Genomic DNA, 9906 nt, shown 5'->3' on the forward strand with positions numbered 1-9906 from the left:
ATTGGAATAAGATTTAAGGCCATGTATACTAACTTGGATATATTTTTTTTTTTTCTGAGCCAGCTTTCTTATTTTTAGAAAATATATGTGTGATGGCAGAGAGAAGAGAAAGACAATTACCAAATATTCTGGTATTGCTACTTTGCTTCTTTATAATCACACCTTTACTCTACTTCCCTTAGATTCTATGGTCCAGACAGCAAACCCATCTGACAAAACCTGGGGCTGATGAAACACATTTTCTATTTACTTTCTAAGCACACCTGAACAGAAAAACTTGCCTAAAGAAAAGCATATAAGTGCTCAAACTGAACTTAATTTAAATCATGAAGGGACACTTCCAGAATACCACTACACTATCCTAGTGAATTCACCTTCCAATTTTTTCCTCAAATCTTTAGTAAGCTCTTCCCTTTTAACATTCATATGATGACCTCTCAGAACATTCACAGAGAAAACAAATGTAATTTGATGAGAACAATATCTCATGTTTCCACCACCAGTTCTGAAACTGTGCCTTGGTCCATTCTTTCAGCTCTCTATCCTGTTACGAAAGAGAAAGTGTCTCTGCTCTCAGGCCAGTTCCTCCCCTAGGCCCTCATCTTTAAAAAAACAAACAAACAAACCAAAAAACCAAACTCGTCTCCTGATCCCACGTTCTCCTCCATCTGCTGCTCTGCGAGTCTCTTCTTAATAGCAAAACTTCTCAAAAAGTGAACTTATTCTTGTTCTCTCCATTGTCTTACTATCCATTCTCTCTTCAACCAATTCCACTAAGACTTTTTTCCTGCTTGTTGTTTGCTGCTTTGTTTTTCCAAAGATGTACTGAAGCAGAAACCAGTTGGTTGAATACTTGACAGGAAAAATAAGAGAAGTTTCAATGGTATTCAAAATACTTTTTACAAGACTTCTTTGTCAACTAGATTATGTTGTAAACTTTTTTTGCTAAATTCTTTAGGACTGTTGGTTCTTAAGAACTAGGGCTTATTTTTCTTCCAAATCTACCTTGTGCTACTGAAAAACTGCATACAAGCATTAGAAAGCTGTTTCTGTAAGATATGGGTTTGTTTTGTATTCTTGCTGAAGATATATTGTTGCACTGGTGTGATTTCCATCAGTATCACCATGATGCTGTGAAATTTCATTGAAAACCTGTTTCTCTCTAGTTTTAACCTTCTTAATCAGAAGTGTTCCTTTTGAGTGGCTGTCAACCTGAAAAAGTGAATCCAGAATGGTTTCCCTCAGGTTCAGAGAAGAAAAGTTTGGGAGATGCAGAGAAACTGCTCTCCCTGCTTTCCAGCAGCTCCATTAGGTGATGATCTGAAAATCAAGGCTGTGCTAACATTCTGCAGGTCCTGATATTCCTGGATGTGGCGGGCCGCTTCTTCCTTCCTGTTCTGAGTCTCATTCTGCAGGAGACCACTGGTGTCTCAGCAGTTAGCAGCTTCCACAGCGAAGTTCTCTTCCATTCCATGCATGTGGAGCTCCAGAAACTTAGTCCTTTTCAGTCATGCACTTTGCAGGTGAGGGACTCAACTTAGCTCTGGTACTCCCTTAGCTTCTGCTTCATCTGGTATAAGGCATCAGTGCTCTAGTTCAATTAGCAACCTCACAGAGATCAGCAAACTTGGACTTGGACTGTTCTTCAACTTTCTGAAGGTTCTTCGCAGCCACACTTTCATTCTCCTGCTGCACATCACACAGAGCCGCCGTGACTTTTGGCTGGGAAACATGCACCCCAGTTTGCCCATGCTACCCTTGGATCTGAGCCTGAGCTCACCACTTTCATCATTGTGCAGTTTTTTCAAAAAGTCAGTCTCTTCTTGCAAGGAATCTACTTTACGTTCAAGATCAAGGAGTGCCAAAGAAACAGTGTCAACATCCTGTCTGAAAGTTCCCAGCGTGCTCTGAGTTTCTTCTCTCTGAGCTCCTCTCTGAAGCATCTCCTCTTGCAGCTTCTTCCAGAGCTGCATGATGTCCTTGGCCAGGTTGTTGCCCTGCACCTACCTGTTATTGATAAACAGGTCCACCTGCTAGCACAGCCCTGGCATCTCCTTTTTATCGAGGTCCCCAAGTGTGACTTCTCTAGCCCTTGAGCTGGGACTGCGGGATCTCATTGAGTTATTTCTGGGAGGTGCACCTTGGAGATGCAGGTTAGGAGATGCAGTCATTCAGCTCCTTTGGCTCCACCTTCTCCTTGGTGCGGGTGTTCTTGAACTTGGTGTTGAGGTCAAGGCCGAGAAGGGCGTGGTGACCTGCTGTCCCGCAGACAAGGCGTGGAGGCTGTGGCTAGTGCTGGGGCACAGGGCACTGGCCAGGCTATGAGTGAAGTAAAACAGTGACTGTTCTGGCTGAATCAGCTCCTGGTGCTTGGTTGCCCAGCTCCTGAAATAGGAAGATGAGGACCACCATCTGGTGAACTTGGCTGCAGAGGGTGGCAGTGCAGACTGGCTCTGGGAGGAGAGACCAGCAAGAATGCGGTGGGCGTGGGCAGCAGGATTGCTGGTACATTTCTGGCCCAGGGACCCGGAAGTAAAAGTGGCAGAGCTGTAGTAAAGCTTTTGTTCTCTCCGCTGCCCTGAAATAGCTCTCATCAAGGTATCAGACTACTCATATTTTGCCAAAGCCAGCAATTTTTTTTGTCTGCAACTTCCTTCACTTCCCAGAAGCACCTGAAAAGGCCAACACTGCCTCTGTGATAAAACACATACCTCTCTAGGCCTCTGACATTCTTGGTTTTCTTCAACCAAGGAATGTCAAACCAATCATCCTCATGATCAACTCTCTTCATCCAGGCTCAAATTCCATTTCATTTAACATATCTTGCAATAGAAGGAGAAAAGCAAACCATTTAAAACTTTACCATGTATTTTAAAAATCATTTTGTCTTGTCTCAAGACAATGTCTGCTAAATAAGCCAAGTATGTAAGTTATATTTTATTATTGAGGTCAAAAAAGGAATTCAGTCTTCTTTAATCAAAGATCAATTAAATGTCCAAATTATCAGTTCCCCATGATTTTCTCTAGCTCCAAGGTAAACGAACGCAGTAATGGAGTAGTTTGTAAGTATATTAAAATGTTTGACACTGTCAGTCAACAAGTACACCTTTCTGAACATGAAGTTTTCTTTTAGACCAAAAGCTGACTCAGTCGTCTGGGTCAGCAATATTTGCCCTGTTGTGGACATTTTACTTTCCTCTTTTGAAACTGGTTTTTATGGAAGCATCAAGCAATTGGAAAACAAGTACTAGTTTAAGTATTCTTTTTTTTTGAATTGTCTTTAATAAAAACTTTCCTCTTTAGTTATAAAAAACAATTTTAAATGATCATGACTGGATTTTAAATGGGGTTGTCAGAGTGATGATTTCTTAAAGTCATTACTCAGCTTTATTCTGTTAAGATTAGTCAATATTGTAAATAAGCATCTATGTATTATGTTTGTTATACTGGCTGCTTACCAAAGATCCCGATTGTAATGGGGGTTGCTGTCATCTATATTATCATGTTCTCTGTGGGGAGTTTCAATAATAACTCTTTTTTTATTTTAAAAAAATTTTTTACAGTGTTAATGTTATGTCAATTTCTGGTGTACGTCATAATGTTTCAGTCATACATATATATTCATTTTCATATTCTTTGTCATTATAGGTTACTATAAAATATTGAATATAGTTCCCTGTGCTATACAGTAGAGACTTGTTTATTTTATATATAGTAGTTAGTATCTGCAAATCTCAAAATCCTAATTTAACCCTTCCTATCTCCTTTCCCCCGGTAACATAGTTTGTTTTCTATGTCTGTGAGTCTGCTTCTGTTTTACAGATAAGTTCATTTGTGTCTTTTGTTTGTTTGTTTGTTTAGATCCCACATATGACTGATATCATATGGTATTTTTCTTTCTCTTTCTGGTTTACTTCACTTAGAATGATAATCTCCAGTTCCATCCATGTTGCTGCAAATGGCATTATTTTATTCTTTTTTATGACTGAGTAGTATTCCATTGTATAAATATACCACAGCTTCTATATCCAGTCATCTGTTAATGAACATTTACATTATTTCCATGTCTTGGCTATTGTAAATAGTGCTACTATGAACATTGGGATGCATGTATCTTTTTGAATTAGAGTCCCCTCCAGGTATATGCCCAGGAGTGGGATTGCTAGATCATATGGTAAGTCTATTTTTAGTTTTTTGAAGAATCTTCATAGTGTTTTCCACAATGGCTGCCCCAAACTATGTTCCCACCAACAGTATAGGAGAGTTCCCTTTTCTCTACACCCTCTCCAGTGTTTATTGTTTGTGGACTTTTTGATGATGGTCATTCTGACTTGTGTGAGGTGATACATCATTGTAGTTTTGATTTGCATTTCTCTGATAATTAATGATACTGAGCATTTTTTCATGTGCCTACTGGCCATTTGTATGTCTTCTTTAGAGTATTGCTTGTTTAGGTCTTCTGCCCCTTTTTGGATTGGGTTGTTTGTTTTTTTGTTATTAAGTTGTAATAATAACTCTTTTCTATAGCAAACATAAAGGACTTTGGAGTTAAAAATTTTTTTTTCTGTCTTTTGTGAATTTTGTACTTATTTCAAGCCTATACATCAAACTTTCTGTTTTTAACCAACATGCACATATTCTGTTCTAAATACAGTTTTAAAATTATTATCCCACAAAAGTATTACAAGGTCAGCAAAACATTTTTTATTTAATTTTTTTTTTTTATCAGGAAACTTGTTTTTATCGGAAGTGGACATGCATTCACTGGCATCAAATTTATGATTGGATCAGGAAATTAAGTTGGTTTGTAGAAGCCAGTTTTTTTTAGATATTTAAAACAATGTTTTGACTCTGCTTCATAAGGTGACACATTATTTCAAAAATAGAATGGTTTGGGCCTGCCTTGCCTCATGGATAAAGCAGATGGGTTAGCAACAGTCATGTGGGCAAAAGCCTTCGGAAGAATCTACCTCACTACTCTCTCTTCATACTGGTGTGACTATAGTTGTGGTGAAAACAAGCTGCAGTATAGCATAAAAATATCAGATAAGTACTCTTATGTAGTATGTCGTACATTTTTCTTTTTTCAAGTGGATATTCCTTAGAAAATAACCACTCTCTAAAGCAAGACCATCCTGAACATTATACTGTAAGTAAAAACAAAAATGGAAACATCTGTTGGTATCAAAAGTTCTCCCAGGGTGGTTTGGTTCAACATCACTTTCTTATTTTGACTTTACAAATACCACCAATGGTATTAACTACAAATCTTAATTAATAACACTTTGTAAAGTCATATCAGCATGAAACAAAATAGCTACCAGAGCAAAAATACTTTAGCCATGCCATTTCGAATCCAGCTTTCATTTTGCTCCCTCCTAGAATTTACCTAAATTGCATAGCATGTAAATGCTGAGCCCATTTAAGAATCTAGTTTTGGTAAATGAAAAATGGCCACTGTGACACAATCTTCTAGGCAAAACCACTATTTCTCTTGGATTTATTATTTGGCCCTATGTGATATGATGGTAATTCGAAAGGTTAAAAGAGAATATTAGCATTTCTATATGAACTTCCTGATCATAAAGTTACTCTTCTGACAAAAGGAATGAAGTGCAACCCTCTCCATTTCTACATCCTAGCAGAGAACAGAGAAGGAGGGCTAATATCTCTGGTCATAAAGGGAAAAACTGATATTTTTCAGAGCCTAAAGGAGAAAGTTAGACTGCTTGAAAATCAAATGATAAAGCTGTACTTCAGGTGAACTTTGAACAAGTTCATAAAGCAGTAATGAAACTGAAATCTTGATATAAAGCAGGAGCTGTCCTGCTACAATTTCATGCAACACATAGACAAAGATTAGCCAAGCCCTGGATGAAAGAAATACAACCTGGACCAGAAGAGAGATTATTCACTTAGCCACACTATATAAAACTTTTCACCAGATTTGTAGTAAAAAGGAACTGTGAGTTCATGTCAGAACTCTATTCTATAGCTTTCAGGGTCTGTTTGGTATACTTACTCTTAAATAGTACAGTAAAATATATATTTTCTTGACTTTATAATTTGGATTTGTCATTCTCAATGATTTCTTTGATTTTATTCATAAAGTCTTAAGGTAAAAGTCACCATCATTTCTAGAATTCTGGACCAAGTGCACTCTACCTGTTCATTTCAGTCAAGTTTTTAGATACGAAGCAGACAAACTCAGATGAGAACTGGTCCTTAGGCAATATTAATTTTGCTGACCTCATGTGCAAACACAAACACAGACACTATGATCATCTCAATTCATAATGGAGATTCCCATCAATATCATCACCTTTATTGTTATTTTAGATGTTTGGGACCCTATCTAATGCTAAAGACTTGAGCTAGGAGCAGAAAGCAGCAAGAGTACTAACTATCAACTACATGAAACTTCATTTCACTCTATCCAAAATTTCTGGTGTTCTGAATCTTTTAGTAAGGCCTTTGGGTATATATATATATATATGAAGTGAAGTTCTTAAAACAGGCCACTCTCTGGGATGACAGTGACCCACGTACGCTGACTTCTGGGAAGCCCATTCATGGCCTCACTACTCTGCACACTCTCTTCCTCTGGGCTGCCCCAAGCTAGCAGCTGTCTCTCTGAAAGTGGTGTATCTGTGAGGAATAGAGAGAATTCTTTCTAATGGAGGAGAGGTCAGATGCAGTGCAGTACACACCATTAAAAATAAATAAACACAGTTCCACTCAGGGATAAATTCTGCTACCATGTACTAAACATTATAAATATATATTTCTTGTAAACTTTGTGTCATGGTTGTTTTAAAGAAAGCAGCGTTCCTGCTGTATACAGTTTAGCTCTCAAGAAGGTGAAACCTCTACTTTCCTTCTCAAACAAATAAACAGTGAGGTGTTATGTGAGAGTCTGTGGCTAAGAACGTCTGCCAGTTGACAGTGAAATTTGCTTTAATAAACTGAGTCATTTAATTTCCAAACGTTTTTGCTTGCTGCCTTCTGAGAGTCCTCGTGATCTGCATCTGAGAAAGGAAGGGGCCAAATAATTTCAAATTCCATCTTCCCCTCTGTGGTAGTTTTGCAGAAGGGTACAAATCAATCTCTGGGATGTTTAGTAATGGATTTTCACTTTGTACTCTAAGGCTTTCTAAAGAAAGGATCAAAGGCTGTTTAAACAGAAGATTATTCTGGTTTTCTCTTGAATGTAAAACTTGAATATAGAATATTCATCTTTTAATTTCAGGAGTACAACACCAAAATGGCTCCTACTAGAAAAGTGAAGAGCAGTGATACCACATTTAAAAGATTTCCAAACTTTTATTCAGTTTAAGTGTAATGCAGTTTAAGATATTTGCAATATTAATGATGCTACAAATGTCCTAGATCCCCCTGCTGTTGATAGGTTGAGATTATTTTTCATATTTAAATTGAGTCTTTGCTTGGGTACATAGAAAGTGGATGAGGGGTACTTCAGGTTTTAAATTGCACTTAACAGATGCTTGTATTTTTTGAATGAGCTATAATTAATGATGAGTTAGAAACAAGAAATATTGGTGTTTATTTTACTATCTTACCTTAGAGCAGTTTAGGCTAGTAAAGCTTTTGTAATTCTCAGATGTCCCAGAGTATGATGGAGCCAAATTTATGCACCACGTTTGACAGTCATAATCTCCCCATGCGGCTCCCCAGGTTACTTGTTTAGCAGTAACCCTTTTAGCCTAATCCACTCCCCACCCACTGCCACTTCTTCTACCCCTGGCCTGTCCCCACCCCCACAACCACCACCCAAACACACATCAAAGGATTCCTAGAAACCATTGCTGCAAAATGCAGCTTGCTAGTCTTGCTAGCTAGTACTGGTACCAGTCTTGGTAATCAAGTTTATGTTCTCAAGAAATTACATAATGTAATACATAGAATGAACACTAAATCTGAGAATACGAAAATGTCTGCTAAAATGTTCACTCCTTACTGGTTGCATACTAAGCATATGTGTAAAATTCATTGGCACTGGCAAGAAAACCAAACTGCATGGGGCTGGGATAGGAGTGGAGGGTGGTGTTCACCCTCTGAGAGGCTGGGAAGTCAGTGCAGGAGTCCTCCATTCGTGCAGTTTTGCTTCCCAAGATTCCAGTGACCCATGGTCAATTATGGTCTGAAAATGGTAAATGGAAAATTCTAGACATAAACAATTCATAAGTTTTAAATTGTGTACAGTTTTGAGTAGCATGATGAAATCTCACCCCGTCCTGCTCTGTCCCACCTGGATCGTGAATCATCCCTTGGTCCAGCGTGTCCCACCCATTAGTCACTTGGTAGCCATCAGATGGACTGTCACCGTATCACTGTGCTTGTGTTCAAATTACCCTTATTCTGCTTAATAAGGGCATCCAAGCACAAGAGTATTGATGCTGTCAATTTTGATATGCCAAACAGAAGCCATAAATTGCTTCCTTCAAGTGAAAAGGTACAAGTTCTCAATAAGGAAAGAAAGAAATTGTGTGCTGAGGTTGCTGAGATCGATAGTAAGAATGAGTCTTCTGTATGTGAAGCTGTGAGGAAGGAGAAAGAAATGTGTGCTGTTTTTTTCTGTCAAACCTCAAACTGTGAAAGTTAGAGCCATGGTGCATGAAAAGTGCTTAGTTAAGATGGAAAAGCGTTAAATTTGTACAATAAGATATTTTGAGAGAAAGAGAGAGAGAGCACATTCACATAACTTTTATTACAGTCTGTTGTTATGATTGTTCTATTTTATTATTAGTTACTGTTGTTAATCTCTTCCTGTGCTTAAAGTTTAATTTAGAAAAACTTGATAGGAAAAAACATAGTGCATATGTAGAGTTCAGTACTAGCCACAGTGCCAGGTGTCCACTGGGAGTCTTGGAACATATCCTCCAAGGATATGGGGAGACCACTATGTACTTGATTACAGGGCTATTCTCTGCCTCCAGACCAACGTCCACTCCCAGGGGCTAGGCCCTGTATTAACCATCTAACAATTATTGACATACTTTCTGATTACATTGATTCTTCTACCAAAAACACCACCCTAATTCCAAGAGTCTGTTATTTTTCCCTTCTTCCTCTGTGAAGATTTCTCTGTGTGCCTTCATTTTGGGAAAGGAGATGGTGACAGGTCAGGAAGAGTGACTTGAGTTCTTTGAGGACATTTGGTGTCAATTTGTGCTCCTTCTTATGGCAGTGCTCCCAGCTGCCCCACCCTCATCCCCTGCTGGGCTCCATTCTCACTTCATTTGAGTTTGCGTGCTGTGCCATTAAGCTTCATACACTTTTTGTGTCTTTTAGTTGACATCTTTACAAGCATTACACAAGTGAGATTTCTCAGGTTGCTTGTTTAGAAAATACCCCTTTTAGTCTAATGCCTTCCATGGCATTGTACAAATTTGGATAGTTTTGAAAAGGGCTCCCATGATTCATGTATTCTGCAGCAGTGAGGATGATCTTCCACTGACCGCTCTAAATTGGGGCATTATATTAACCTTTATTTTTTAGCTATTCCTATCCTAATGCAAGTAACAGAATTAAAAAGTAATATGGCATAATCTAGGGGCAATGTACAAACACGTATTAATGAAACATATTTGTGATAGGTCAAACATTACATATCACATTTAACAATACTGCCACAATACAGTTACTTGAACTGCTTTCTTTTAAGGTCACATTTAAAAATTCTTTTGTTGAGTACAATATTGTATGATGTAATTTATATTAAATTCAAGAACCAGTGTATCTAATATACAGTAATGGAAATCAGAAGAGTTGTTGTTTATGGGGAGTGGAGATTAAGTGCAAGGGGCCAGGAGGAAGCTTTCTGAGGTGATGGGACTGTTCAGTGTCTTGATTGGTTACAGGGATGTATGCATTTGTTAAAACTTA

General features: G+C 38.1%; 1 pseudogene; it reads right to left on the minus strand.

Moving 5' to 3' along the window:
• Positions 1-1536: 1536 nt before the first annotated feature.
• On the minus strand, positions 1537-2002 carry LOC102521623 (annotated as a pseudogene).
• Positions 2003-9906: the final 7904 nt, after the last annotated feature.

This window comes from Camelus ferus, chromosome 8, assembly GCF_009834535.1.
Source record: "Camelus ferus isolate YT-003-E chromosome 8, BCGSAC_Cfer_1.0, whole genome shotgun sequence".
In the NCBI taxonomy this organism is placed as follows: domain Eukaryota; kingdom Metazoa; phylum Chordata; class Mammalia; order Artiodactyla; family Camelidae; genus Camelus; species Camelus ferus.